The following is a 6,000-nucleotide window of genomic DNA, read 5'->3' as shown; positions in this document are numbered from 1 at the left end:
ATGTTTAGAGGAATTGTTTTTGAGAATATTTGATCTAAACTTACAACCTACCTGAACTCATTTTCATTATTTCTATGAATGATTCTTCATTAAGTTACTTTCATTTTTTTGCCTAAATCTAAAGTGAAATTTAGAAAAATAATCTCTCGACTCCATATTTTTATCCTGGCACATGTCTTTATGAACCTGTTTGGGGCCTTGAAGCGCAGTGTTGTATTGATCAGGAGTGAACCAGCACCACCTGTGCACCCCCCTCAGTGATGATGACAGAAAACAACCAGGCTGTCAGTTGCCAGGCAATATTCACAACCACTGGCCCACATCAGCTAATTACCAGCAGAAATCACGTATTGACAGATGGGCCCATGCATATTGATCTGCGAGCACTGCCACGTTCTAAATCACCAAACGCTAATGAATCATTTCCCATTTGGGAGAGAAGAAAAAAAGCATCAGTCTTCTGCCTGACATCATACCTGCACTGCACAAAGCACATAACGTGAGTACACACACATCAGGCCAAACTCTCCCAAGACTGAAGCTGCTCGTGTACACAACACCAAGCTCCCACCTCCCTCCCTGTGTGTCTCATCTCTGTCTGTCTCCCACTGTCTTTCTCACCTCTGCCATCCCTCTCTTCACTGCATGGCAGTTATTTTTCATAGCGCTGAGCTGGTGGAGGCAGTAAATACCCCTCTCCTCAGACTGCGGACCCTGAGTGACCCTGCAACCCCTCTGTCTCTGATGCCTCTCCCAAGGTCTCTCATTCCAAGGTCCCTGTGATGCAGCGCTGTGGTTGCAGCGTACACCCTGTAATTCACCAGCCTGCTAGATCGCCTGCCAGGAGCTATTGATTTTTGTTTCCCCAATCTCCAAGAGAGAGGGAAAGAAAAGATTAAAAACACTTTGTCAGTTTGGTAGGGAATAAGAATTCTGCGCAGGGGGATACCTAGGAGGGCATGGGGTCGAGGCTGTGATACTGTACGTCTTTATGGCTTTAACTATTTCCGCACCACGGACATCTCTGTCTGCGCCTCTCAGTTTTTCTTTGTCTGATTTTCTGAGCCAAGAAAATTCTAATGTGGATAAGAAAGAAGATATTCTGCAGGTGTTGTTACTGATGGATGACCTCTTCTGCTGCTCTTATTGCACTTACACTTAAGACAAGGGTGTTTGTCATCTTCATTATGAACACACACGCACGAAATGATTGAAATCCGGACACGTGTTCATATGTGTTGCTTGTCTGATTGTTCCTAAACTCCTTTGTGCAGTTTTGTAAGTAATCAGATTCTTGAAACCTTCAGCTGTTTTAGGTGAAGATTAGAAATGTTATAAAAGCTACTGTATCTCTACCTATAATATGGGCTGTAATAGCAAATCTGAAACAATCTAATTTTATATTTCTTCTACTGCAGACAAACACTGAGTTGAATGTATGCGGAAAGCTCATTGCATATACCTGTACACCGATCAGCCTCAACATTAAACCCCTATGCTCAGCACTGTGTTGGTCCTCTCCAGCCGTCAAAGCGGCTCTCACCCTTTGGGGCATGAATAGTTGACCTCTGAGGATGTCCTATGTTGTCTGGCATCAGAACACTGGGTTTTGTGGGCAATCGGGTCAGGCCCCCATAAATCCAGGGCCAAAAAAAGTCCAGATCTGTGAGGGATCTGTTATCTTGGTTTGCAGGTTGGGCGAACGCCTTGGATTTAGTTTCTCCTGCCATTCCCGAGTGTCCTCCTAAGGAGGTTGCTGCTGTCTGGGAGTGTTGTGGTGTGAGATTTTCAAGACACGTGAGCAACTATTCAGAATACTATACAATGAAAGCTGAAGGTTTAACATCTCAAATGTTTTTTATTTCATATTTATTGTTGTTTCGGAGGCTGAGAAATAAAGATTTTCGTGGGCAGTTTTTTTTTTCTCAAATTTTTGGGAGATTTTCTTTTCAAACAAATCCTGACATCGAAATAGCTCAAAGAAAATGTTCCAGACTGTTAACAAAATGTGGAGGTCCAGTGCATATGATGTGCGAGCAGTTAATGACCTAACTTGCAAATTTGAACTAAATGAAGACTTGATGCACTTGCTGCATCCTTCCCTTCTAAGGATGTAGGATAAACTGCACTTCTGCTCTGGAGCCAGTGTTCGGTTTGTCCCTTCTGGGCAGCTGTATTAACATGGTGGCACGGCGGGGCAAAGGGCTGAGGAGGGGACATTTCTAGATGTAATTTGCATGTACTGAGGTAAAGATACAACAAATACCATGCATTCGTATGATTCAACAGTAATGAAGACATGGTTATGAATACAATGTTGCATTGCAAAATGTATCGTCCTGCATTTTAGGCACTTAACTTTACAAAGTTCTACCTTTGACCTTGGCACACCTCTCCATCAAATTTGCCTTGGTAGAATTCATGTAATCCTGCCGACTGACAAACAGACAAACAGTCAAACTGTACTGATCACATACCTCTGCCTCGGCTCTTGGCTTGGCCGAGGAAAAAGGAAATGACTACTTACATTTATTGCCTAAAATTAGATTAGTGCCTGAGAGCATCAGATTGCTGTTCTGCATGTTAATGCACTGACTACTTGTGAGTTGAGTTTTAAACATCTCTGACTTTTGTTCCTTCTAGCCAAATGAGTGAGACAATGCATTGAAAACCCATGTGCTTCGAGTTTTTCAGTTTCTCATTTTAGACATTTGGGAAAAAATACATACTCACACTGACGCTCAGACAAATACAGCTATGCTAATGTGATGCCAATACATTACCCCATCAGACTGCGTCATGCATGGACGGCTCTTATCATTTCACCCCAACTTTCTGTGAAATGTGGAGAATGTTTTCCCCCTGACATTAAGGTTTGGTAATGGTTCCTTTCAGGACCACTCTATTTTCCAAAATGAAATATTCATTCATTGGAGAGGACAGTCTTAGGAAGTATGTCTAAAATGTGAATTCATAGTTCCAGCAGACATTTCTTCAATATTTGATAGGCCATCAGAGCTCTGTGTCTAATACTCTGCACTTGTTCCAAATATTAATTTTCTCTCTGTTTTGCTTCTCTGTCTTTAGTTGTTAAATTTGGCTACAGTTAACTGAAAAAGACATAAAAATATGGACAAAAACACCTTCTAGGATCGTATTTGTACATGTTTTTTTGCTGCAATTTTAAGCATAAATCCCCCTTCTTGCCTTGGTGACAATTTTTGTTTTGTTTTTTTTCCCATTTTCAACAGGTTTTCATCTTATAAGTCCAATTTGTTGTGTGAAACCATCAGCGAGTGCATACTAAAGCAGCTTGATTGCATGCCAGGAGGAGGATAAAAGGCTCGGAGGTGGGTACAGTAATCCAAAGAGAGCGGGTGGTCCGCTTCAAGGCATATCGTTTTATTCTCTCATGCATATTCACTTCTAAGCCTCTGAGTATGCAGATTAGGCTTGTTTGAACAGTGGACTCTCCAATCACATCCTACTTTTGGTTTCTCTTTTTTTTCCACTCCTACTGCACCCTGCTGTTCCATGAGCACGGGCACAATAAATGTTCCGTGCATGTTTATGTGTATGTGTATGTTTTTTTTTTGCTTGTTTGCAAGTTTGGGGGCTGGCGGTTTTGAGTGTGCATGCATGACTGAATGTTTGGCTGGGTGTGCATCTGTGTTTGCATTGAGGTATGGGCGAAGGTATGCGTTTGCCAGACACATGGCTTTGTCTTGTCCTGGCACTGTGCTCGACTCACCAGATGTTCTCCTTTTTTATCACCCTCCACTTGCTCTGCGTTCTTTGAGGTTTAGAGAATCTGTGCAGCTCACATTCAACTTGCTCTTTTGTTTTATGCTGTTTAGTGGGAAAACAATAAGCTCTACAAAGCTTTTTTTATTTTTTCACTTTTTACTTTCATGTAAAAGATCATGAAATCGAGGTTTTCTTTGGTAACAGCAGCTCATTGTCTGGTTTAATTTAATGGTTTAATTTTAATCTTTTTTTTGCAGAGATGTAGTATCTATCTATCTATCTATCTATCTATCTATCTATCTATCTATCTATCTATCTATCTATCTATCTATCTATCTATCTATCTATCTATCTATCTATCTATCTATCTATCTATCTATCTATCTATCTATCTATCTATCTATCTATCTATCTATCTATCTTTGTCTTTATACAGTATCTTGATATTATTAATCTATACATCCCTGTTAAAGGTTAAACAAACAATATTTTCTAAACTTAATGTAACTGGAAACAGTGATTTAATGCATCCTCACCAGAGAAAAAAGGCACTATTCATCTGCATATGTTGTAGTTTAAGCTTTTCCCCTCAATGGATAAACCATCTTCTTTGCCTAAAATGTATACCACTAAGAAACGATAAGACCAGAGTGAACATTGCTCTGGTTTTCTCAAGATAGGTATCTACAAGTTGCAGAAAAGCAGCAAGTTCCCTTTCGTGCTTTATTTAGTTTGTTTTGGACCGAGATTCTGCTGCTTGTCTCACACCCGGAAATTTACCAATTATTTTTGTTCAAAGAACATGTGATCTCTTGTGGTCAAGAGTGTCTTCAATTGAAGGGTAAAAATAGTTCCCTTGAGGCTATGATTGTATTGTAAAAATGTTTTTTACCATGATTTTTTTCTAACCCTGTCCTAACCCTAACCAAGTAGTTTAAACTCTAACTAAGTGAGATTACAAGACAAACAGACACACACAGAAAGCAACTACATTGTCATGATGTGTTGTGTTTACATGTGACCAAAGAAACCAGGAAAAGTGTCCATGGGGGTGACTGTTGCATTGTATAAAGAATCTATTTTTATACCTAACCATGATGGTTTTAGAACCATATCCAAGTAATGTCACTGTTTAAATCCATTCAGAATGTGACAACAGTGTTTAAGTAAAGTGTTATTGACAGAAGACATGTTGGTCTCAATCAGGCAACTTTTGAGAAAGCTGCCGGTACTCTACTACAGAATGCTTTGCAGCTGCTTTGTCTGTTCTAAATGCAAATTTGGCCTGTTGCATAGGCAATGGTTAACCTTGCAGATAAAATGCATACTTTATACACATCCTACATCTATGTTTTATTTTGCCAGTTTGCGTCCTGGCACCTATATAAACTGTCATATAATTTGGATGATCACCCATTGCATTGATCAACTTCTCACAGCAATGTAACTGTGCTCCTGCTTGAAAGGTTAAGTGAACTAGAACTAGAAAAACTAGAAATATTCATTGATGTCTGAAACTTGTACCTGTGAGTCCTCCCTTACTGTATGATTGCAAAGATTGTGCTATGGTGATACAAGCAGTGTCCTGGGTTGAAGGGAAGGATGAAGCATTTTGCTCAAGGACACTTTAGCAGAGTAGCTGATCAAAGGGGAAACGTTAGAACTGATTTGCCTTTAATTGCATGTTTACATTTACCTGCTGCTTCTGTTGCCTGATTAAGAGGTGAGAATGAAGTTTCACAAATGAAAACCACTGTGTTACATTGCAGTCACGCCCCCGTGGAATTAAATCAAGCTGTCACCTGGTCAGTGCCACAACCCACCAAATACACACAAACACATCAGCATACACACTCCCATCAACGAACACAGAGAGCTGTCAAATAATGCAAGACTTGTAATTATGGGCGGGGGCGAAATTCAGGATTTATTTATTCCAAAATGAAGCCTGCCGATCGACGGAGGGACAGCTCTCCTCCATCTGTCATCGTTGAAGCTGCACGCATCTGACACAAAGATTCATTCGTCTTGTCGTCTTTGACAGTCAGATTTTCCCGACGCACTCCCACCAAGAGTCGCACGGGATTTTTGGAGGCAGTCTAAAAGAGAAAACACTCTGTGACAAGGACTAGGCTCTTTATGAATGCTAATGAGTCTGGGAAAATTCACAGAACAGCTAGCAGGCTCTGAGGCTCCGGCATCCGTCACATCTCCCCCCACCAGGCACAGCCCACGCTTTGCCAAGAGGTCCAA

Source organism: Leuresthes tenuis, unplaced genomic scaffold (genome assembly GCF_036924035.1).
Source record: "Leuresthes tenuis unplaced genomic scaffold, fLeuTen1.0.hap1 SCAF_14, whole genome shotgun sequence".
In the NCBI taxonomy this organism is placed as follows: Eukaryota; Metazoa; Chordata; class Actinopteri; order Atheriniformes; family Atherinopsidae; genus Leuresthes; species Leuresthes tenuis.
The sequence above is the reverse complement of the archived record's forward strand: the minus strand, read 5'-3'. Positions refer to the sequence as shown.